This window comes from Nomascus leucogenys, chromosome 3 (assembly GCF_006542625.1).
Source record: "Nomascus leucogenys isolate Asia chromosome 3, Asia_NLE_v1, whole genome shotgun sequence".
Classification (NCBI taxonomy): Eukaryota; Metazoa; Chordata; class Mammalia; order Primates; family Hylobatidae; genus Nomascus; species Nomascus leucogenys.
This window is the reverse complement of record NC_044383.1, coordinates 47,353,636-47,380,775: the sequence shown is the minus strand read 5'-3', so window position 1 is coordinate 47,380,775 and position 27,140 is coordinate 47,353,636. Positions and strand designations below refer to the sequence as shown.

General features: G+C 35.0%; 1 protein-coding gene across 2 annotated transcripts in view; it reads right to left on the bottom strand.

Moving 5' to 3' along the window:
• PRKG1 (protein kinase cGMP-dependent 1) overlaps positions 1 to 27,140 on the bottom strand; it is a 1,320,572-nt gene that overhangs the window by 840,593 nt on the left and 452,839 nt on the right. The gene's annotated exons all lie outside the window — the stretch shown is intronic.

Here is a 27,140-nt window from a genome sequence, read left to right as displayed (position 1 = left end):
TACTTTGATTTCATAATTGTTCCTTTATTTGTGTGCTACCTGTAATACTTAACCTTTTAGAGTATTGACATTAAATTCACTCCTTCCCTTTTAAAATCAACCTGGTTTTATCTAGGCAATAATCTTTGTAACAACTGAGGCTTAATGTGCTGATTATTTTCAAATACTATGGAGATAAAATCTTGAATATATATATTTTAAATTTTAAGTTTAATCCATATACTAGTGGTACATGATTCACCCTTCAGAGGACATTATCCTACCCTGAAAATCATTTTACATAAATGGTATCAATGAAGACAGAATTCTGCAGTAATTAGAATAAAAGTTCATAAAAATCTCCTCATTATTTTTGACTGGTGTATGCATGCCCCTCTGTATGTATAGAAACTAGTCAGGAATGAACAAATTCAACAACTCAAAAGGTTTAAAACGACTTGCTTACACAGGTACGGCCAAATATTCTAGCTTTCTCATGGTTCACTTCTTGACTGTAGGAAAGAAAAATTCTTCCCCATCAAAATGAGTCCAGTAAATTCATCTTTTCATAGGCTTCAGATAGTATGGCACTTTCCTTCCTTTTATTCAGTGGCAAGCCTATCCCCCTAGAAATTTCATCTACCACTCAAGAATGAGAGACAGGACAGAATATCACACAGAGGTTAAAAAATTTATAAATCATCTAAAGATAGACCAAAAGTTTAGTTCTGGTTCTCTTTTCTGTTCCTTACTGGCCTTATGACCTTGGGCAAATTGCTTAACTTCTCTTTGCCTCAGTGAAATGGATACAACAAAAGCACCTATTTCACTGGATGAATGTCAAAATTAAGTGAGATAAAGCAGGTAAAATTCTTAACACAGTGCCCTGCACATAGCAAATGCTTAATAAATGCTTGCTCTTATCACTGGCATTATTTTCTTATAATTTATATGGAGGTATGATTTATTAGATGACATTGAAGCACAATATTCCATCATTTACTACAGAAACTAACCAAGAACAATATAGGGTAACAGAGGTTTTTAATTTCCCCTCCCCCAGTGGAGAAATAATTTGTTTTCAGATTCCCTCTCTATGGGGGGTTGAGGAGAGAACCTTTTAGATCCCATCCAAAGAAGAAAATAGAAGCTCAGAAAATCACACCAATCTTCCTAGATGAATGCAATGGCTTTGTTCTTTTCTCCATTTGTCTATGTCTGGCCAACATTTGATGTAATGTTTCTTCAGCCCTTACAGCCTAGTGGTAGAGACTCCAAAGAATAATATGTAATAATTTTCCAATGCTTTGTAAAATTTTCTTGACCTATAGATCTAGTGTCAATTATATTAATAGATCTCAAAGCAAAAGGAATAATGCCTAAAGAACTTTCATAAATAAATGATTTGTACAAGTCTATTTCTCTGACTCTTTGGGTTTGATAATTAAACATTTTCAGTGGAAAGAAACCTATGGGCCATGTGAGTAAAACCACTACTAAGAATTCTACTAGATAGTTTTGGAGTTTTTTTTTTAAAGGAGGAAGAACATCAGGACTATTGTTTTAGCTCAGTGGTTTCTTAAAGGAAATCTATGGACCCATTACATCAGAACTAATTTATAAAGATCAGATATTCGCCCCATAGGAAAGAGTGAATATCCCCTCACTGCCACGACCACCATACTCAGTCGTACTGCCACTTCTTTCCTGAAAAACCATACTCATATAACACTGATCTGTTTCAATTTACTGACAATTAATTTTCTAATGAATTATGTTTCCTATTCTCAGCTCACTTCTGGTTCAAACTTATTTTCCTGATCTTGTTTTATATTTGCCTGATTTCTCCATGTTTAACTTATTTTTTTGATAAGGTAGGTATAAATTATACATATATGAATATAAATTATTTGTATATATGAATAATCAGTGCTGGTAACAAAAGGTTGTATTTCACATTAATTGGAATAGCTAAAAATCACTTAGCCAGATTGTATTTGAGAAATAGCAATTTTGACATAAGACATCTTTTCCAGGCTAAGTTAAACACTGGAAATTCAATATACTCACAATAGCCAAAAAAGTAAGGGATGTGATGTCATATGACAGGTGAGAATGATCCAAAAAGCACTGCTTTTTGTTTTTGAGATGGAGTCTCGCTCAGCCAGGCTGGAGAGCAGTGGCGTGATCTTGGCTCACTGCAAACTCTGCCTCCCAGGTTCAAGCAATTCCCCTTCCTCAGCCTCCCAGCCTCCCAAGTAGCTGGGATTACAGGCACGCGCCACCACACCAGGCTATTTTTTTTTTTTGTTTTCTTTTTTTGTATTTTAGTAGAGACAGGTTTTCACCATGTTAGCCAAGACGGTCTCGATCCTCTGACCTCGTGATCTGCCCACCTTGGCCTCCCAAAGTGTTGGGATTACAGGCGTGAGCCATTGTGCCCCGTCCAAAAAGCACTGCATTTTTTAAGTAAACAGAAAGATATGAATGATAAACAAAACACAGTGTCTGTACTTTGTTACCCCGAGTCATAATTTGGTATCCTTTCTCACACCTGTTATGTGAATGGGGCATGGCTAATTCAAGGAGGTAGGACACACTGGATACTTTAATGAGGGCTCTTTCAGAGACATTTAGAAGTATCCCAATTTTCTAAGAGTCTAGTGAGTTACTGGTCTGATATGTGAAATTGGTTAAACTAATTTACTAGGCCACCCACCCGTCTTGTAGCAAAATTAGAAGTGATTACACATTTACAAATGATTTCCAAGTATAAATGTGTGGTTCACTTAAGAAAGCTAAGAATAATAAAAGTTTACTGCATACACCCAGTGACCCCTAATCTCACCTAATCAACTTCCTTTCTTCCTTTAAAGTATTAAGGTAGTCATGAGGCCATTCCTTTAGTTTTATACTCCCTCAAGGAGTTGTGTTTTTTTTTCTTCTTTTTCATTCTGTGGCTACCTGAGATGTGTTTTACACTGACTCCATTTGCATAGAAAGTAGGTGAACTTATATGTTATTATTTAGGTGGGAAAGAGGGTAAAACAAATAAGGAAAATGTCAGGTAGGCTGAATATACAGCATGCTTTTGCCAGAGACATACCAAATTTAGAAACAGCTCAGTTTGGAGGTTTTTATATATTATAGTTTGCTACTAACTTTAGAAATGCATTTTGATGAGTTTACTGATGGTCTTCATTGATTACTGTGATATCTATTTCTTTAAAAAAAACAGAAGACATTCATTAGCATTTATTCCTGATTGTTTTAATACTTCAATTTAGTTTCAGTTTCAAATATGTTAGATTTCAAATCAAAGATTCCTTTTTCAAGAGTATCAGAAAGTTGTTTTCCAAGCACCTTACTAAGTTCTAGACTGTTTCTATTATTTCTCTAAGACCAACAGTTACTAGAGGCTATTAGATCTGTTACTAAGGGAACAAATGATAATCCAAAATGTGGTAATTTATATATTCTGCTACTGTGCATTTTACTATTTATATTTACTTTTAAAAAATATATTACTAGATTGGTATAATTTTCATCATGTCCTCTTACCACCATATTCATAAGGAAGAAATATAAAAAAAAATTCAAATCATTTTAATTTGAATTCTACTAAATTGCTAAAGTTGTTTGTATGAGAGAAGATTTGAAACAGTTGGCTAAAATGAGGTTTAAAGGGTTATTTATAGTTTTATTTAGTTCTTTTATCACTCCTGGCATTGTCATGAATAATTGAAAGATATATCATGGTAACTTGAATGCACTTTTAAATTTTACTTCAGGTAACACATGCCCATTTATGCTCTGGAATGAGCTGAGTCATAAGTCCTAAACTTTGTCATTTTGAGAAGCAATCAATCTTCTGGTATTTGGCACCACTATACACGTACCACCCTTGGAAGATGCTAAGCATTAAGGGATCCATTATAGCATATCTCCACCTGCATTTATCTTTTATAAGGCCCTATCCATAATGGAAGAAACTGAGTTTATAGGGAGACTCAGAACCTCCCGGCTTTGTTTATCCTTATGAGTTTTTCACTAACCTGTGGTTTTATGCCATAAGGACTTTCATGATAAGTAGAATCAGCTTAGAGATTTATTACTGGCAGGCAGAAATAGAAGGCTGGCAATAACCTAATTATAATCACTGTGCTTAGTTCCAGAAATCTTGGTTGGAACATTCAGGACAACTTGATTGACTACTAAAGGGAATCAGGTGCTATAACAAAGGTCTTGTCTAGACAAGAACTCTTATCTCCTTCCTTCTGTAATCTGACTATACCTTCATGATTTTGTAGGTTGGAGTTTGTGGCTTTTACATTACATATTCTCTCATAAGGGCTTCTACAGTTGCTAGATTCAGAAGGAACTTTCAACATTCTGGTAGTGGAGCTGTGCTGTCACCAGCGAGGATTTATTTTCCTTTGGGAGATGGGGTTCATCTGTGGATCTGCTTTCTTAATAGATTAGGCATACTATTATATCAGACTTGCCTTGCAGGGTCATTTTAGATGGGGGGTGTTGTCATCCAGTAAGAAAGTAGAAATTGATGAGGCTGCCATGGGACTACCTACCGGGAAAAGCCATCCAATTCCCAGGGACAGACTATAAACTTAGATATCTCCCTTAAACCTGTACTTCTTGTCAGTCATTTATATATGTCTTTCTTAAGCCACTATAAGAAGGAAAAGGATGACCCCACTGTGAGATGCAATTTTGTTCTTGAATTAAAGAACAGCAGTGTGTTGTTGCCTTATCAGTTGTCAGTTTAAGATTGCTTTCAAATCTGAATAGATAAAGTCTCTCTGGATCTGAACTCTTGCCCCCCAGATGATGTGTTAACTCTTCATGGTATTAATCTGGATGTTTGAAAATCATTCTTTGGACATTGAACAAAGCCTGTGAGAAACGGCCCTATTTTAGTTTGTTTTACTCCTAGTTGGCTATGTATCTTGCTTAGCAGTTTCTCATTACACATATATATGTATTAGGTTTTTTTCTAAACCTTTTTGTATCCATAGTTTCTAAGACCATCATGTTCTTAGAATATTTTAGTTAGAACCAAGCTTCTGATTCAAAGAAGTCACTTTTCTTTGATATCATCATAGAAATAATTCTTACAGGGTGCTCAAAAGCGCTAGTTATCCAAATGGAATGAAACAATGTGAGATGGAAAAGTTTAGTTGAAGTTGAAACTACATGAGTGAAGATCTTTGCTTCTCCTTAAATTAGGCAAATCTGATTTCCCTTCTGGTCATGACTGCTATAAATACACTTGAAACAATTTTCATTATACTAAACTGCAACATTATAATACATATTGCATATGAACTAAAACCATTATAGTTATTCTTGGTTGTGAATCAAAAACATAAATAAGCTATCCAAAACTAAAAATCTCATTTATGCAAAAAAAGAGTGAACATACTTATCAAGGTATCTCAACTTCAGAACTGTTTCTAATTCTGAAGTCATGGGGCATACATACATATTCACAAAGAAAACTTGTATGAGGAAACAGACTGAAATTTAAGCAATTTTAATATTTAGATATAGAGAATCATCTGAACCATCAGAATAAAAGTCTGGAATGAGAAACTTATATTGCAGCAATTCTGTCCTTGAAGATAATTAAGGAAAAGAGAACATCCTAAACCTATTGTAGATGGGTCAACCATTTATCTGACAATGAACAGGATTCTGAAAGGACTTCACAACATCCTTCCCCAGCAGCATATTCCGTAATCTTTCTGCGCATTATCTTTTGAAATGTTAGCACTTAAAATACATGTCAAGCACTAGATAAGTGTTTGTGGACTGATTTCAATTTCCAGTAATGAGGAAAGCTAAAGACAGGCCACAGATCCAGTGTGTACCCACAAAAAAGAAAGGAAAATAGACTAATCATCCCCTAAATAAATGAGAGCTGAACATATAATTTAATTGTCTTAATTAAGTCAAGTGTATTAAGCTTAATTCCAGCAATGTATAATACATTCTTGCTCTATTTTTTCTATAATACATGAGCACCTTCAATTAGCCTAAAGAATGAATGGCTATTTCCGTAATTGCTTAGAGGCAGGCAAATGGCAAGAGTACTAAAATCACTATCAGAATTGTGGGCAGTCTTAATGCGATTTTTATTTTTGTTATGTTTTAATATTAAGCTTGGGTATGTAATATAATGTAACAGATCTCAACTGGGGGCAATTTTACCCCTAAGGGTACATTTGGTAATATCTGGAAACATTCCTGGTTGTCACAACCAGGGGAGTCCTCTGGCATTTAGTGGGTTGAGGCTAGGGCTGTAGTTATAATGCAGAAGATAGTGCCCCCACAAGAAAGAACTATTCAGCCCAGAGTGTCAATAGTGCCAGAGTTGAGAAGTCCTGATGTAAACAAAAATCCATGAGCATACAAAATACTCTATATTTGAAGGGAAAACTTTGACTTCCACTATTTATCATATTAACTTCCACCAAATGTAAATTACAACCTAGATAAAAGGGCAGCATCAGGTTGCATATTTAACTAAATCGTGTTGCCAGCAGATTGAATAAAGCCACAAAGCTACTTTACTGAATAATTTTCCACAGCAGATGTCACCTGAAATAGAAGTAATTACGGAAATTTCTAAGCTTATGAAGACACTCTACTGATGTAAGAATAACATCCTTTCTCCACACATACTTGAGAATTTCAGATCCTGGCTCCACCATTGACTGGCTGTGGAAACTTAGATAACTTATCTAACTCTCTGTGCATGGATTACCTCACTACAGATTTGGGATAATAGTATCTTATTTCCTAGGGTTATGATAATTGAATTAGATAATACATGTAGCAAGACAAAGAATATATACGTTGAGTAGTTTTTAAAGAGAAAATTTTCTTCCTTTTAAAAAATAAAATACATTGAGTAGCAGTTTTAAGTGGGGATAAGCAGGGCTCTAGGTCATGGTTCATAAAATTTGGAAGGGAAAAAAGAGCAGAGTCATAAACATACAGGAAAAATGAAGAAGCTAGAGGTTACAGAGAAAGAGGCCAGTGGGAAAGTCTCATACTTCAGAGACTGAAAGACTTTTGGTAAAAAGGATGTCTAATGTACAGTATTCAATTATTGTTGCCAGAATGAATGTCCTACCCCTCCCTCCAAATTATTAGTAAAGTCTGTTCCATACTAATTTCTTGTGTGAGGGGTTTGGGGGAAGATGAAAGCTTGAGGGAAGATCTATTGCTTAGGTACGTCAAAGAATAGAGGGGTCAGGATATGATGAAGGAGTGATGAGGAAAGTTAAAAGGCAGGAGATTTGGAGTAATTGTGCAAATTATATTAATGTGAGAAACTAAGGACTCAGGAATTTGCATATATCTTAGGGTCATTTCACAAGATGTCAAATGAATACTAAATCCAATATCATGTAAATTTCGAGGCATTAGAAAAGTGAATAGTCATTCTTCAATATACCTGGGGATTGGTTCCATGACACCTATGTATGTCAAAGTCCATGAATACTCAAGTGTCCCAGTCAGTCCTTCTTATATGTGGGTTTCTGTAGTTTCGATCCATGTTTGGTTGAAAAATATCTACATCTAAGTAGACTCGTGAAGCTCAATCCTGTGTTGTTCAAGGGTCAACTGTACTGTCAACAAGATGTTGCTTCAATCAGAGATTACATGTCCTTTTCCTAAGTCCATTTGTTTAGCTTTGTCATGGCTCTTAGGCAGAAAAAGGAAACAAAATCACAAGTTCTAAGCAGATATCCTAGCTTCACTGCTCTTGGATGCTTTGAACCTTTGGCTCTCAGTTTCTACAACAATGCAGTGGAAATAATAACTACCTGCTTCACAGTATTAATATATAAAATTTATGTGAAAGATCTTTTTGTGTGATGAAGCTTTCTGTTAATATTAGCATAAACTAATTGAGGGAACAATTATTTAATTCATACCATATCTGGTTGTAAAAAAAAAAAAAAGAGGGTTAGTAAATACTCATTGATGAATATGTTGGAATGTTAGTCAAAATGTTAGTCACTACTCCTATGAACACGCTTGTGTGAAAGCCTTAGTACTACATTATAATTTCATTTCATGTAACATCCAGAGCAATAGAAACAACAATAATTCAAAGTATCAACCTCCTACTCCACTTATTAAAAGCATTTCTGGACTATAACTTACTTCACCCAGTGGTATAATACATTTCTTACCATGAGAATTGTTATGTGACAGTTTAAAATATCTGCGCTTGATGTGATATATGTATTTTTTCCCATTTTATGAGGTTAGGATTCTCCAGAGTGTACAACAAGCACTTATCTACCTGCACATTGTTTTAAAACAAAGAACAAACTAAAATGAAGAATAACCACATACCCTGCAAAAAATACTAAACATCTGCTTAATAAGATGAAAAAGAATGCTTTTAAACTTATTTTCTCAAAAGCAATTATACAAATGGCCTGGGGCAGGTTGGGGGTGAGAGGACTTGCTTTGAAAGTCACTACCCAGACAGAGAATGATGACCTTTGTCCTCCAGCACCATTGAGGACAAAATAAGGAGGACTCAAGAATAAAGAAAAACTGAGGGTAAAAGAAAACTGCTGAACAATCCTCTGTTCGGCAGTCAAGGAAGATGGTAGACTAAAGTAATGCGTAAGAAGAGCTTTATCAACTGATGACTGAATAAACAAAATATAGAATGGTATTCAACCATAATAAAGAATGACCTGCTGATACGTGCTACAATGTGAATGAAACTTTAAAATATGCTAAGTGAAATAAGTCTGTCACAAGAACCACATGTCATATAATTCTATTTATTTTTGATATTTTATCTTATTTCAGTAGTTTTTGGTGAACAAGTGGTTTTAGGTTACATGGATAAGTTCTTTAGTGGTGATTTCTGAGATTTTGGTTCACCCATCACCTGAGCAGCGTACACTGCATCCAATGTGTAGTCTCTTATTCCTTCCCCCCTTCCCCCCTCCACACTGAGTCCCCAAAGTCTATTGTATCATTCTTATGTCTTTGTGTCCTTATAGCTTAGCTCCCACTTATAAGTGAGAACATACCATATTTGGTTTTCCATTCCTGAGTTACTTCACTTAGAATAATGGTCTGCAACTCCATCCAGGTTGCTGCGAATGCCATTATTTCATTTTGTTTTACAGCTGAGTAGTAACCCATGGTGCATATATACTACATTTTCTTTATCCACTCATTGATTGATGGACATTTAGGCTGGTTCCATATTTTTGCAAATGCACATTGTGCTGCTATAAACATGTGTGTGCAAGTGTCTTTTTCATGTAATGACTTCTTTTCTTCAGTAGTGAGAATGCTGGATTGAATGGTAGATCTACTTTCAGTTCTTTAAGGAATCTCCATACTGTTTTCCATAGGGGTTATACTAGTTTATATTCCTGCTAGCAGTGTAGAAGTGTTGCCTTTTCACCACATCCATGCCAACGTTTAATATTTTTTGACTGTTTTTATTGTGGCCATTCTTGTAAGAGTAAGGTGGTATCTCTTTGTGGTTTTCATTTGCATTTCCTAGTAATTAGTGATGTTGAACATTTTTTCATGTTTGTTGGCAGTGCATATACATTCTTTTGAGAATCGTTTATTCATGTCCTTAGCTCACTTTTTGATAGGATTATTTGGTTTTGTACTTGCTGGTTTGAATTCCTTGTAGATTCTGGATATTAGTCCTTTGTCAGAAGCATAGTTTGTGAATATTTTTTCTCACTCTGTGTTGTCTAAAAAATACTGATTATTTCTTTTGCTGTGCAGAAGCTTTTTAGTTTATTAGGTCCCATCTATTTATTTTTGGTTTTGTTGCATTTGCTTTTGGGTTCTTTGTCATGAATTCTTTGCCTAAGCCAATATCTAAAAGCGTTTTTTTTTTTTCCTATGTTATTTTCTAGAATGTTTATGGTTGCAGGTCTTAGATGTAAGTCTTTGAGATATTTTGAGTTAATTTTTGTATAAGGTGAGAGATGAGGATCCAGTTTCATTCTTCCACATGTGGCTTGACAATTATCCCAGCACCATTTATTGAATAGTGTATTGGTATGGTTTGGCTGTGTCCTCACCCAAATCTCATCTTGAATTGAAGCTCCCATAATTCCCATGTGTTTTGGGAGAGACCTAGTGGGAGATAATTAAATCATGGGGGGCAGTTTCCCCCATACTGTTCTCCTGGTAGTGAATAAGTCTTATGAGATCTGATGGTTTTATAAGTGATTTCCCCTTTCACTTGGCTCTCATTATCTCTTGTCCACCACCATGTGAGACGTGACTTCGCTCCTCCTTCACTTTCACCATGATCATGAGGCCTCCCCAGCCATGTGGAACTTTGAGTCAATTAAACCTCTTTTCTTTATAAATTACCCAGTCTCGGGTATGTCTTTATTAGCAGTGTGAGAACAGATTAATATAGTGAATTGGTACCAGGAATTGGGTGCTGCTGTAAAGATACCCAAAAATGTGGAAGTGACTTTAAAATTGGGTAACAGGCAGAGTTTGGAACAGCTTGGAGGGCTCAGAAGAAGATAGATAAATGTGGGAAAGTTTGGAACTTCCTAGAGACTTGGAGGGCTCAGAAGACAGGAAGGAGTGAGAAAGTTTGCAACTTCCTAGAAACTTGTTGAATAGCTTTGACCAAAATGCTGATAGTGATATGGACAATAAAGTCCAGGCTGATGTGGTCTCAGATGGAGATGAGGAACATGTTGGGAATTGGAATAAAAGTGACTGTTGCTATGTTTTAGCAAAGAGATTGGTGGCATTTTGCCCCTGTCCTAGAGGTTTGTGGAACTTTGAATTTGAGGGACATGATTTAGGGTATATGGCAGAAGAAATTTATAAGCAGCAAAGCATTCAAGAGGTGACTTGGGTGCTGTTAAAAGCATTGTTTTAAAAGGGAAACAGAGCAGAAAATTTGCACCCTGACTATGCGATAGGAAAGAAAAACCCATTTTCTAAGGAGAAATTCAAGCTGGCTGCAGAAATTTGAATAAGTAATGAGGAGCCAAATGTTAATCAGCAGAACAATGGGGAAAATATCTACAGGGCATGTCAGAGACCTTTGAGGTAGCTCCTCCCATCACAGGCCTGGAGGCCCATGAGGAAAAAATGGTTTCATGGGCTGGGCCCAAGGACCCCCTGCTATGTGTAGTCTAGGGACTTGGTGCCCTGCATCTCAGGTGCTGTAGCCATGGCTAAAGAGGCCAAGGTACAGCTTGGGCTGTGGCTTCAGAGGGTGCAAGCCCCAAGCCTTGGCAGCTTCCATGTGGTGTTGAGTCTGCTGATGCACAGAAGTCAAGGATTGAGGTTTGGGAACCTCTGCCTAGATTTCAGAGGATGTATGGAAATGCATACATACATGAAATGGACTTGCTTTGTCTCAGATGAAACTTTGAATTTTGGACTTTTGAGTTAATGCTGAAATGTGTTAAGACTTGGGGGGACTGTTGAGAAGGCATGATTGTTTTTGAAATGTGAGGACCTGCGATTTGGGAGGGGTCAAGTGCACAATGATGTGGTTTGGTTCTCTCCCCACCCAAATCTCATCTTGAATTGTAGCTCCCATAATTCCCACAAGTTAGGTGAGGGACTCAGTGGGAGATAATTGAATCATGGTGGTGGTTTTCCCCATACTGTTCTCATGGTAGTGCATAAGTTTCATGAGATCTTATGGTTAGATAAAGGGTTTTCCCTTTCACTGGGCTCTCAGTTTCTCTTGCCTGCCATCATGTAAGACATGACTTTGCTCCTCTTTTGCTTCCACCATGATTATGAGGCCTCCCCAGCCATGTGGAACTGTGAGTCAATTAAACCTCTCTTCCTTATAAATTACCCAGTCTCAGGTATGTCTTTATTATCAGTGTGAGAACAGACTAATACAAGTGTCCTTTTGCCACTTTATGTTTTTGTTTGCTTTGTCAAAGATCAGTTGGCTGTAAGAATTTTACTTTACTTCTGGGTTCTGTATTCTGTTCCATTGGTCTATGGCCTATTTTTATACCAGTACCATGCTATTTTGGTAACTGTAGCCTTGTAATATAGTTTGAAGTCGAGTAATGTGATGCCTCCAGATTTGTGATTTTGCTTAGCCTTGCTTTGGCTAGGCAGGCTCATTTTTAGTTCCATATAATTTATATGGTTTTTTTTTTCTAGTTTTATGAAGAACACTGATGGTATTTTGATGGGAATTGCATTGAATCTTTAGATTGCTTTTGGCAGTATGGTCATTTTCACAATATTCGTCTACCCCTAGATGAGCATGGGATGTGTTTCCATTTGTTTGTGCTGTTGATGATTTCTTTCAGCAGTGTTTTGTAAGTTTCTTTGCAAAGATCTTTCACCTCTTTGGTTAGGTATATTCCTAAGCATTTTATTTTTGAGCAGCTGTTGTAAAACAGTTTGAGTTTTTGATTTGACTCTCAGCTCGGTCACTGTTGGTGTATAGCAGTGCTACTGATTTGTGTACATTGACTTTGTATCCTCAAACTTTCCTGAATTCATTTATCATATCCAAGGCTTTTTGGATGAGTCTTTAGAGTTTTCTAGGTATACAATCATATCATCAATAGACAACAACAGTTTAACTTCCTCTTTACCAATTTGGATGCCTTTATTTCTTTCTCTTATCTGGAATATTCTCCAAGATGGACCATAGGATAGGTCACAAAATAAATCTCAATAAATTTAACAAAATAAAAATCATATCAAGTATCCTCTCAGACCACAGTGGAATAAAACTGGAAATTAACTCCAAAAAGAATGCTCAAAACTATACAAATACATGGAAATTAATCTGATTTTAAATGATCTTTGGGTCAATAGTGAAACCAAGATGGAAATTAAAAAAATATTTGAACTGAATGATAATAGTACAAAACTTATCAAAACCTTTGGGATACAGCAAAAGCAGTGCTAAGGGGAAAGTTCATAGCATTGAATGCCTACATTAAAAAGTCTGAAAGAGCACAAATATACAACCTAAGATCACACCTCAAGGAACTAGAGAAACAAGAGCAAACCAAACCCAAATCCAGCAGAATCAAAGAAATCACAGAGATCAGAGTGGAACTAAATGAAACTGAAACAAATGAATAACAACAAAAACAACAAAAAATTCAAAAGATAAATGAAACAAAAATTTTGTTATTTGAAAAGATAAACAAAATTGATAGACCATTTAGTGAGATTAATGAAGAAGAGAAGAGAGAAGATCCAAATAAGCTCAGTTAGAAATGGAATGGCAGATATAATAACCAACACCACAGAAATACAAAGGATCATTCAAGGCTACCATGAACACCTTTATGTGCACAAACTAGAACATCTAAAGGAGATGGATAAATGCCTGGAAATATGCAACCCTACTAGATTAAACCAGAAAGAAATAGAAATTCTGAACAGATCAATAAGAAACAGTGAGATTGAAATGGTAATTTAAGAATTACCAACAAAAAAAAAACTTCTAGAAGTAGTTAGATTCACAGCTGAATTCTATCAGACATTCAAAGATGAATTGGTACAAATCTTACTGAAACTATTAGAAAACATATAGAAAGAGGAAATCTTTCCCAAATCATTCTATGAAGCCAATATCACCCTAATACCAAAACCAAGAACAGACATAATTAAAACATGAAACTACAGACCAATATCCCTGATGAACATAGATGCAACAATTTTCAACAAAATACTAGCTAAATGAATCCAACAGCATATGAAAAAGATAATCCACCATGATCAAGTGGGTTTTATACCAGGGATGCAGTGATGGTTTAACATATGCAAGTCAATAAATGTATTATATCACATAAGCAGAATTAAAAAGAAAAATCATATGATCATCTCAACAGACGCAGAAAAGGCATTTGACAGAACCGCCGCCATTCCTTTATGATTAAAACCTTCAACATAATCAGCATAGAAAGGGACATACCTCAAGGTAATAAAAGCCATCTATGACAAACCCACAGACAATATCACACCGAATGGGGAAAAGTTGAAAGCGTTCCCCCTGAGAACTGAAAAAAGACAAGGATCCCCACTTTTACTACTTCTATTCAATATAGTCCCAAAGTCCTAGCCAGAGCAATATAATTCCATTTATATAAAATGTCTAGACTAGCTAAATCTGCAGTATAGACAGATGGTAGATTAGGGTTCCCTATGACTGGGAGGAGTGGAAAAATTGGGTATAACAGCTACAATTTCTTTTTAGGGTAATGAGAATATTTTAAGTTTGACTGTGGTGATGAATGCACAAGTTTGTTTATATGCTAAAAGACACTGATTTGAACACCTTAAATGGGTAAATTTTATGGCATGTGAATTATATCTCGATAAAGTTGTTAAAAATAAGGATTAGCACAGGTACATAGTAATTGTTCAATTATAAGATTTGTCACTAATTCCATTAATATAATAATATCTTTTATGAAAAGATTAAGAATTAGAGATGCTTTGACTTCTCACCCTTCCTTCAGTAATTCTCTCCTATTAACTTTCGGACAATTATAACACGTTTCACCAACTGTAATAACCTCATTTGCCTTCCAAAATTACCATCCATCCCTTCCCAACCTCACTTTCAAAGAACACCAAATTATCTTTAAGTCATGCAATTGACGATACAAATACTTATTTGTGAGCACAGTTAATCCACACAAGTATGTCTATTTCTTAACTGAAACTCTGTCTGAAGCCCTTGTTGACCTGGATTCTCTGCTATCAAACTATACTGCAAAGAGAAAAAGAATAATTTATTGGATACAATTCTGATAAAGTATCCCCCTGTTAAGAAGTTCAAACTAGTTTCTCTAGAGTCAAATTCATATTGCTAGCAATGTGTGTCTAGTATTTCCATGAATACAGATCTTCTCTAAATTAACCTGAGTTTGAGCCTTCATCTCTGACATTCTCTTATTCAAACCTCATGGTCTAGCTCAGAGGTTCTTACCCTAATAGAACTCACGGATCTGTGAACTTGGATAAGAAAAATAATACATACATCGTTATTTTTACTAACGTTTAGTTGAAGTGAGGTAACAAAAAACAGTAACAAATCACATTAGTTTAAGAGTATTATGGACATCGTCACCAATTAAAAAAAGTTTACTTACTGTATGACAATTATTGCAAATAGCTTTAAACATTGCTTAGTCTCATCACTCCCTTAAACTCATGGTAGTTATTAGACATACTGTTAGGTCTTATTATTTAATGTGTTAAATAGAAATAACACCTATTAGCACATCACAAATTTATTTTATATTATTTTAGTTATTGATTCTCAATATAAATAGTTGTTTTGGTAGTCGAAGGTAGTGTATTTTATGCACTTAAAAATATTCTGAAATGAGGTTCATACACAGCAGACTTCCAAAGGGGCCCCTAGCACAAAAAAATATTAATAACCCCTAGTTAGCTGAATACACTTCTAATATTTTACACAAAATGTTTAACTTTATTCATCATTGAATTTGCCATTTTCATAGACTTCTATAAAGCTTTTGCCACAATGAGGGGCATTTTTTTTTTTTTTTTTTTAAGACAAGGTGTTTCTTCTCTCCCCTCATTCAAGTTCCAGCCTTCCTTCTCTACACCACTGCCAACTCAGCTTCTTCATAAAGCACTCTTAGGTCAGTCTAAGTGTCTCATCCCTTCCAACATGGATAAAACTCTGCCAAAAAGTTGAAAGATTTTTATAGCTGCAACTATTTATTAGTTCGTATTTTCTTTAGATTTTCCATATATATTCTCAGTGTTTGTTCTCTTCTAATGAACTGAAATGATGGCCCAGAATTTGCCTAAGAGAGAGAAGACAAAGTAGAATTCTTTAAAAGCATGTTAAGTTGGTTGGCTGGAGCACTTGCTAGAAGTCCATCATCATGGATTCCATCTCATTGCTTGCCAGCTAACTTTAATTGGCTCCCTGGCCGTACGGTTTGCCTCTCACCTTAGAGTTACTAATATGTCTTTGGTCATAGGAGGAACAGGGGAAATGTTTGGCTCTGTCAGCACAAATCCAATTACAAAAAATGAAAACATTATATACACTGCTTAGAAAAATGAAAACATAAACTAGATATACTTCTTAAATGGAAACTATAAAATATAAACTTTATCTTGAATCTTTAAAAAAAATTTGTTTCTTAACACATTTATGTTAACCATTCTTCTATTACTGAAGAACTTTTTATAAAAAAACCTAATAGGTTTAAAATATTTAAAAGGATGTGGAGTTCTACACAGTCTTGAGCAGCAATAAATTAATTTAGGAATCTAATTCCTATAAAAAAATATTATTCCTAATGAATGAGGACCATCTATTTGTCCCTTCCAAAAATGTCCTAAATCATTTATCTTTTGAATTTAAATATCTCTAAATGGTATTATGCTCATAGTTCTTTTTCTGTTTTTCCAGATTTTTAGTTTATTCACTGATTCGCATCAAAAACAAATAAGAAGTTTTCATCTGAGCATCTGATTTCTTTTTTCTTTCATAAATCCTCTCTAACTATGCCCAGATTTCAGAAAAGTAAATTAAAAAAGGAATTTGCATTCTACCTCCAGACAGTGTAAAGATTATCAACAGATAAAAAGTAAAAATATTGAATTTTAGTCACAAAAATTATGAAATAGAAGTTAAACTAAAGTTGTGCTTCCATCTAAGAGATGGCTTTTTCATAAAAATTGGGATATAAAAATATATCCAAATAATATTATAAGAAAACTCCGGTGTCTAATATGTGAAAATTCAGAATATATGCTGGCTGGGCACGGTGGCTCACGCCTGTAATCCCAACACTTTGGGAGGTCGAGGCGGGCAGATCACTAGGCCAGGAGTTTGAGACCAGCCTGGCTAACACAGTGAAACCCCGTCTCTACTAAAAATACAAAAAATTAGCTGGGCATGGTGGCGGGTGCCTGTAATGCAAGCTATTCGGGAGGCTGAGGCAAGAGAATCACTTGAACCCAGGAGGCAGAGGTTGCAGTGAACTGAGATCACACCATTGCACTCCAGCCTGGGCGACAGAGCGAGACTCCATCTTTCAAAAAAAAAAAAAAAAAAAAAAAAAAATATATATATATATATATATATATATATGATATGCTGTTAGTGCAGAGTGGTTTTAAATTATGCTTGAATGCTAAGAAAACATGCTTCCCTGTATATCGCTGTAGCAGCACAGGAAATAGTAATGTTGAAGTTTGCTAGCCTTGGGCCTTTATTTTTAATGTTATCCTAACAGACTTTGAAGTCCTTGGTCTCTATAAAGTCCATGAAAAGTGTCATGGGGCCAGTTGACATCTCCAGGATTATAAAGTAAGAATAAAATTAAAGCTCTTCAGTGAGACCAAAAGGGCTTACATAAGTTCTTCACATTTCCCACATATTTTAGTCATTACAAAGAACAGCGAAATCAGACCTTTTCTGTGCTAATACCATCCTGTAAAAATGAGTAAACACGAGAGGAATTGAACTATTTTTATTTATTTATTTATTTTATTTTTTTATTTTTAGCACTGGACCATTTAAACTCATGTTAAATAATATGCAAGTTTGACACAACTAAAATCCATTTGCTAAAATGAGCAGGTTTTGGGTAGGTGAAAAAAACTAAAACAAGTCCTGGGAAATATTACACCAAATAGAAACCAATGCATCATGGCTATTTATATTAGGTGAGGTAGCTTGAAAATTCATTAATTGAGATTTCTATATTCATATTTTTCTTTTTGCAATGTCATTTTGGTCTTTGTTTTTGAACACATAGCATGTTTTAATAAATCAGTTTTACATGTGCAACTTTTTATAACATCAAAATAAACAAAACATACTTTTCATAAATTCCTCATCACTGTGAATTTACTTTCAAATAAATGTAAGTAGCAGGTGGAACAATGTGTTTCTATATACGAACAAGTGCAACACTGACAGTCACAATTAAGGTATCCAGGAAGCTTGAAAATTAAGATTTATGTAAGACAAATAAATCTGCCATGAGTCCCATGCCACCTGTGTCCAGACCTCCAAAGATTTCTATTTTTTTTTAAATCATTGGTATATATCAAACAGAGACATGCTTTCAGTGCACCAAGAAGATAATGGCATAGAAACAGATCTGTTTTTGCTTGTTGTTCATTTGTTGTTTGCTATTGAAAAAATATTACAAGCTGGTAGTAGTTGAATAAATGAATAAGGATCAGCCTCTTCAGCTCTACAGGTAGAAAATGCAGTCACAATCCTCAGAAAGAACCTGTTTGAATTTCAAGGGAAAGTAATACACTTCATGTGGTTATCATGACTGTGTCAGAATGAATTAAAAGCAGGGATAGATTAAACCCTTTAGAGATGATCCACATCTGTGGTAAGATGTGGATATATTTAGAGGCACAGACCACAGAATAAACAAAAATCCCTATTTGATGGGAAAACATGAATGTCAACTTGATGAAAGTTTTTTTGTTTGTTTCTTTTCTTTTTTTTTTTTGTTTTGTTTTTTCTTGAAACAGGGTCTTGCTCTGTTGCCCAGAATGGAGTTCAGTGGCATGATCGTGACTCACTGTAGCCTCAACCTCCTGGACTCAAGTGATTCTCTCACCTCAGCCTCCTGAGTAGCTAGGATTACAGGCAAGTGCCACCATGCGTGGCTAATTTTTGTATTTGTGTGTGTGTGTGTGTGTGTGTGTGTGTGTGTGTGTGTGGAGATGGGGTCTCACTATGTTACCCAGTCTGATTTTATGCTTTCGATAAGCAAGAAACATATTTTTGTGACCAATGCAAAGATATAATTCCCTCAAAAATAATAGATACTGGGTTGAACAATGATTACATATACATATTAATGAGAAGCCATTTGTAATTTTGAGTTTTATGGTCATGTGCTAGATGATAAGGGAATGTTCACTGGAATATTCTAACCAGACATATTACAGCCTTTTGCAATTCCACCCAGGCATGTGGCAGCTAAGTCATCCAAAGTAATTATAGGAAGGAACTGGGTTATGACTTCCTGCAGAAGAGAATTAGGCAAAAATTCAAGCCTTGTACATTATTATGTCTAGTTATGGAAATGGTGGTATGGGTAGATGGAATATGAATGTCATAGAAACTGCAGATGAGGAGGAAGAGGTGGAGAGAAGACTCAGAGAAAAATGGAAATGGTGGGTGAATGTATTGTGGAATAATAGACAGTTAAAGTTAAGGAAATAGGATGCAATGTAGCAGTGGGAGGTTTTAAGTTAAGGCATCAAAAATTGCAGTTTAGTGTAATATTTCTGATTATCTGGGTTTTTGTGTTGGCCATTAGAACTCTTTCTTTCTTATATATCTCCTGAAGAAAGGTCAGAGCTAAACTCGCAAGAACGCTAAATCTTGCTGGTAGTTCTTCAAGGGATTCTTCACGTGCAGAGCCCAAAGGGCTTCCTTGTGTTAGTCAGCTGCATACACAGTCACTGGGAGAGTTGCAGCACTGGGGTGGGGCTGAGAGTGATATATCAGTTACCATTAGATCTGCAATCCCTGGTATGCTCTCTAAATCCCAAAGGTGTTTTCTCATTTGGCTTCAAAAACTGATCTAAATGAATATGAGACTACTTATGGCCTTTATTTATTTGACCCCGAATGACCATTTACAGACTTTGCAGAAAGGTTAATGTGTTTGGCTATAGGTGATGTGCCAGACTCAATTGGCGGTTTTATAAAACACACAGTATATGTGCTATATTACTTTTAAAAAATCTGGAAACGTGACCAAGAGTTCTGGAAAGAGGCTTGCAGATGTGTACTACTTTACTGTAACATGGACAAGGCTTTTCTGTTTATCATGGGTGGGTCTTTGTATGATTTAGGAAAAGGTTTTTCTCTCAAATGAGAAATGGCTGCTGAGAGCGGGTAGTTTAGGAATGTACATACATAGCTATTTCTTACTTTCCTGTATTCAACCATAAGATTGTCAACATGGACCTAAGAAAATGCCTGCGGCAGGGGCCATCCTTCTCAAAGTGTAAGGCCAAAATGGAGCAAGTGTATGATGAGAAAATTATACTTTAGAAAAGCAGAACCTGAACGAAAGGATGAAGATCACATCTAATTAGTGAGGACCGTTGTTTTCCTTTGATTTAAAATTCAAGGTGGCAAGTTTCCTTTACATAATTTGGTTCATGGGGCAGATGTAAACTTTATATTCTTAAATTGCAAAACAATTTTCAGAAACCTTAAAATGTTTCGTGGAAATGAACACATTTTAGAAATTGAAGAGAAGTTTATAAACTTATTCCAAAAAAGGTTTGGGATGAATTATAGCAAAACCCTATAGAGAGATAATCAAGAACTAGGAAGTAAAGGTTGAAGAAGAACTACATCAAGAATTCCTAGATCAGGAATGCCAGAGTAAAAACACACACTCTGAGCTTCCCAGCAACCAGGGAAATTAGGCAAACATGTTACTTCTCTCATTTTATGTATCTAGGAATAGAAGGAACATTTCTAGTCAAAAGAAAAGAAAGAAAGAAAAGAAAAGCTTTGAGTGGTAAGGTAATTCTAGGATGTACATCATTACACTGACATTTTCAATAGCAGATTTATTCATACAGAATTCTTCATCATATGAATATTCTGTAATGAGTTACTAAGTATTCACCTTTATTGAACTACTTAAATGAGAAAAGAGTTGCAGAATATCACTAAATTGAAGAAAATTCAGGACCGTTGGATCAAGGAACATTCACCATTGAACTCTACTTCTTAAGGGCAAGGGCAATCTTTTCGAATGTATACCCCCCCTTTCAAGCATCCAGCACAAAAAATGATAGATAAACATTTGCTGATTGAATGTTTGAGCAGGGTTTAGAGGTTAGTGTGAAGATATTTCTTCAGAGAGATGAGCAGGTTTTTTTAAGTGAGTGTTTTCGTGTTGAAGAAGAGCTGCAAGGCTATTTTTAACCTACTTATTCAGTTAGCACGGCAGGCAGTTGTAGACAGTGGAGAATTATGTGTCCAGTCACACAAGGCATTTTAGGACCTATGAGTCTTCCCCAAACACAATGTTATAAAATGTCCTTTTGCTAAAAATACTGGAATCAAGTAATTATCTACTTTTGAATTTTAATGAATAGGCCATCTGTTCATTCAAATTGAAAAAATGAAATTTTTCTACAAATTAACTACTTGATGAGATGTCCCTTGTGACTAAATCTGCTTCACTGTTTTTTTTTTTTTGTTGTTGTTGTTATATTTAACCTAAAGGTGATATGTGGCATATTATACCAAGTTTTGTAAACTAAACTATGGAAAAATGGTTTCCTTGATAATGTAATAATTGTAGTTTTGACAGGCTATATTTATAATGATCAAAGGGTAACTTTTATTAACATAATTTCCACAAACACTTTATTAAAATGAATAACTAGGAACAAAAAGATGTCCATCTTCACCTGTGATGATTATGATAAAGCTTTAAATTAGAAACATACTCTGTTTTATGAATTATTATTATAATGACGAACAACAATTGGTTTCCATCTTCTCATTTTCATTTCCAGGAACACTTTGTTTCCTTTACGTTGTGCTCTCCTATATGGTAGCCAGTTGCCACATGGGGCTATTTAAATGTGAATTAATTAAAAATAAATAAAATGAAAAGTTCATCTCACTTGCACTAAACATATATCAAGTGCTCAAATGTTACATGTGGCTAGTGGCGACAGCACTAGTGTAGAACATTTCCATTCTTCCAGAAAGCTCTGCTGAACAGCACTGTAACATCCCTCTTACTAACCATTGTCCCTGTGAAGAATCATTCCTTATTTCAACAATGAAGACTATTTTTTTAACCCAGTCCCAAGATTCCTCCCGCTCAGTTCTTCAAAATATCATACCTTTCTCAAGTTAGTTGACTTATGTAATATCTCTATTAGTTTTGAAGTTCTTTGGGTGGAAAAAGGCAAACTGTATTTTGTTTTGTGAAACAAAAACAAAATTGATGTTACTCTACAAATAATGCATTATAGCAGCATGACTTTGGGAGAAAATACACTTCACGCCTACCAGCAGCTGAAGCTTTCAGCCTAATTAAAAATGAAATTACTATTACAATCGGAAATTATATCTAAGATATCAAATTGGTATGCCTGACATTATGGTTGCAGAAAGTATGCAAGATGCTGCCTTTTAGAAATGAGCTTGCTTTGTCTTCTTTTACCATCCTAAGATAAAGGCAGATTCTTTATATATTGTGGTCTCATTGAACTTGGACTGAACCACTTCATTTGAACTTACTTGATTGTAGCTTTAAATCTGTATACCCCTTCCATATGGAATTTCATCTAGAAGATGGAACTGGTTAGGGAGGCAACACATATTTCAGTTTTTTCTTCAAGTTCTGACCTTTGCCTTAGGCCATGGTTATCATTTCATTCTCCATTCCTCCACCTCCAACACACAAACACTGCAGCAGCCTCTGCCTCCTGCAAAATGGTGAGGTGCAATTCTCTGTTGGTTTTTCTTTACAGAGTCCTCCATACAAATGCCCTCACTGTTTCCCAGACCTTGCCCATTTCAAGGCCTTTTTTCATACTAGATATTTCTAGTTACTGCAATATACAACTGGGATAATAATTACACTTCCCTGATAATATTGCCATATATTTTTTTCCTATACTCTCCTTTTTCCTCCTCTGATCATGGTTCTTTATGTAAGAAAGCATTTTTTTCCCCCTAAAGACACTTTGTCTTCACCTAAGAAAACAGTGTTTTTCTAGAAGGCAATGAGTGCATTATATCTATTTTCAGAAAAAATTCGAGTCACTTCTTTGCAAGAGATGAATGTATTTTTATTAATTTACAGAAGATGGGTTGCTTTATTGTTGATTTAACAAGACTTCAAGATGTGCAACAGTTATCAAGTGTTCTTCTCCAGGCACACTACAGATTTGTAAGTACTGATGTCTGTTACCCAGGCCAGGTTAAGTAAACCAGGATTTCTACAGGGTGGGATACTGACTTCTGTAGGTCTTAAAGTTCCCCAAATTATTTCTACTTGCTGACAAGCTTAGGTTTGAAGACCACTATAACCTATATAATATCTGACAAAACAGAGTAACCTCATAAAACAATAAAGTCCACATTTGTGGAGCAGGAGTGAGGGCTGAAGGGAAAGCTTCTATTTTGCAGAAAAAAAACAAGTTTACTTTCCCTGAAATTATCAGAGTAGTCATGGAAGCTATTAGAGTTTGGAGAAAAAAAAATAGAAAAAATTCATGAATACAGCCAATAAGAATTTAAATTAATGTAATTATTAACGCACACCTTCAGATGACTAACAGTCAGAGGTTGGCAAATCTTTTCTGTAAAGGCCCAGAGAGTAAATATTTTTAAGTTTTGCAGGCCATATGGTGTCTGTTACAGCTACTCAACTCTGCCACTGTATTGTGAAAGCAGCAATAGACAACATATAAATATGTAAGCATGGCTATATTCTAATAAAACTTTATTTACAAAAATAGGCTGAGAGCCAGATTTGGCCTGCAGACTGTACTTTGCCAACCCCAGCATTAAGGAATATGGTAGGGTATTCCTTTAAAACTATTATGATGAGTTGTAGTCGCTAAAGATCCCATAACAATATATCTCATGCTGCATGCTCTTAAACAATGTGCCCTTCAAGAGGTACTTCTCAACATCCTTAAATCTGCTCAGGCCCTGTAACTGCTTTGACCAATAGAATACAATGGAAATGGTGCTGGCCTGGCAGCTTCTGCTTTCTGTCTAAGTATCCAGGTAACTCTATCCCTAGTTGCCATCTGACTCAAACCACAGGAAAGATCCCACACAAGAAACACCCGAATCCAGGTAACCCACAGAACCGTTAGAGATAATGAATTGTTCTAGGCCACTAAGAGGTTTGGTATGCTACAGCATAAGGAGAAATTTTTGGTTTTGGTTATGGACCAATGACACTTTTTCTATTAAAGTAAATGCTTTTAGTTGAATAGAAGTTTGTCAATAAATGAGGACATGCTTTTTCACTCCCCTCAATTAGTGAAAGGAATGTATTTTTTCTAAAATTCATAGATTAGCCTCATTTATTTCAATCCACATGTCTAGACCACCTATAAGTACAATGACTATATTAAGTAAATCCATTAAAAATGTATCTTCAGATTATACACTCTTCTTCACTCATCTTAACTGTCATTGATAAATTCAGTCACGTTTGTTGTATAAGAACAAAGATACGCTGAAAAATTGTCATTTATGTTGTAGCCATATCTGAACCTATTACAAATGAGGGAGGGAGGATAGAGTCACTAAAAAACTATTATAGTACTAATTTTGAAACAGAACTGCCATCATAAATTAGCTAAATGATTAAATTAGATAAATTCTAAATAGAATTTGGTTTTCTTTAAAAAATTAAAACCAAAATTTTGAGTAAGTTAGTATTAAAAATATATAATGTTTTAGAATTGACAAAGATACAGCACTTAAATAAGAATTGTTTCAAAAACTGGAACTTCCAGGAAAAGTTTGATTTTAGACAAGGTGCTCCAACTTTAAGTGACTGATTAGCGAATACTTTCTATTCCACAATAATCACAAAATGTAAAAAGTGAACTTTAGTGAGCAAATATGCAGGGTTTTTTTTTCCTGGTAAAAAATGACAAAAAAGTAAAACTTTCCAAATTTTTGCTATAAATAACTCTGGATAACTTAAACTTGGAAGAATATTAAAGTTAGAAAACTAACTTCAAATGCACTTCTATGAATTCAGTAAAGGGACAGATGCCAAAATGTGAAAGAAATAGCTTAGAGGCAAGAATCAGAATTCTGAGTATGTAAAATGAAAAAGAAGAAACTATGGGAGGCAAAATAATAAATTTTGGCTCAAGACCGATGAGAGTGGTGAATATGACTCAGGAGAACAATTCCTTTAGAGTCATCAAATTTAGAGTTGAAATATACACTCAAGGTTATAATGATCAACGCTTAATTTTATAAATGAGAAAAATTGATTCTTAGAAGTTCAATAACTTGGTAGGGTAAAAGAGAACAAAATTTCTGGTAGAACAGAACCAGAACTAAAACTCAGATCTCCATTCTCAACTTCTGTATGGATTCTAGCCACTCCACCTAGAAGAATGAAGATCAGTGCACAGGAGGGCAAAGTCACTCCCACCTCTCCATGGTGAACTAAGCATCTGCCTTACCATCAGGGCAGCCAGTGAAAAATGGGAAAATAAGCATTCAGGGCTTGATGCTAGGAGAAGAATGTCAATAGAATTTTGAAACAAGTATCATATAAAAAGTGTGGCTAAAAATAAAGGTGCAAATTGATTAAGAAAAAGGAAGTTACAAAATGGAAAAAAGTTTTAGATTAGCTGACAATGACATTCCTTTCTTCTATGCTTTAGTTTCTCTTTGATAAGTTCACAATACACCTATCAGAGAGAACCAGAGCAAAACTGACTAAATATAAAATTGAGATGGTCTAAGTAAGAATAAAAAACTGGTTCTTAGGCCTTCAGTGTTAAGCTGATACTTTTTTTTTTCAATAAACTGCCCATCATGGTCACTATCCAACATCAAAATAGAACATAGAAGTGAAACAGCACTTACAGAGGTTGAGAGTTTGGAAGGACCCAGGCACTCAAGGATAAAGTTAGAAAGAATTACTATTAGAACCAATGTTTGCTTTCATTTGTCCCATGTTTATCTCTTTTAAACTTCAAAAGATTTTCATGTTTAAAGTCCACATTTATTGTACCCACTCTTTTCCAGATTTTATAGGCTTCAACATATCCTCTTATTGGTTCCATTCATTTGAAATAAAGATAAGAAAATTGTTTACCTGAAATTTTTGCCTTCTTGGCTGTTTTAGTTGCTCTCTCGTAATTTCTTTAAGCACTCTCTACCTTTCCTGGAGAAGTTTCTCCAGAAAGATTTTTTAAGCAGAAAAATGCAATAGCATTTTACCATGGCGGAAGCATTGGATAGACAAACACGATGATTATTTGACCTTCTGGCTTGTAGCAACACCTTACACTAAAGTTACTATGATCACAATTTATAATGATTTATAATGATCACAAACTCTAGTTCAGATGTTGAAATCAGTTGCAGGGTGTATATACCATAATTGAATTTTGATACATTCCCTTCAAAATATGTTGCTTTATGCGTGCTAATATTGAAATAGATCTGACACTGTATCTGCTCATGTAATCTCTTGAAATCTTCCTGTAGTTTTCCCCTAATTTTAATAGTTCCCAAGACAAAAGAATTGTGATTTTTACGTTTTTCGATCTGAAAAAATTCTAAAGTGTTAAAATTTTTCAAAAGATATAATTACAAATGCTCTTTGAGAACATAACCCTATCATAAGTCCAGGGGTGTACCGAATGTGCATCTCTTCTGCACCATTGTAAAATTGTAAGTCAAGCCATTGTAGGTTGGGGACTGTCTATACTTATACTATACCCAGATAAAGGTATATTTTTTTTTATAGGATTTTACTTAAAAAAAAAATCAAACTGCACTATTTGGAGATAACACACAGCATGAAAGATTGAACGGAGTATCATATTCAACGTCAAAAGAACTTTATTTTTGTCCTGACTCAGTAACTAAGAAGCTGACTGTACAAGCCATTTAATTTTCCGTGGCTTCAGCATGCATCTGCACATATATCCTGGGTAGTTTTAAGTTCAATTTTATGATTACATGATTCTTAAATATTTACTTTAAAAGAAAATTTTAAAATTATTGTGGAACTCAAATCTGCTTTTCAGTATTTCATTTTTAAAGGAACAAAGAATTCTTCAAGTTCAACAAAAGCTCTTATGTTAAAAATTTATGGGGCCATAAAAAGCTGGCATCTAACTCATCCTTAGACACTTATTTTTCCACTGTTCAATCTGAGTCCCTTGACATGTCACTTACACAGATAAACACCAGCAGTTCAGAATGGCTCCTGGGTTCTTCAAAATCTCAGAGAACATCCTGCCCTTGAGAGCCTCGAAGAAGCTGCTAGTGGATATTCATATTTGCAAGGTCAAAATTTTAGAGTGTTCTTTGCTGAGTGGAATTTACATTTTTAAAACATTAGTAATGCTAC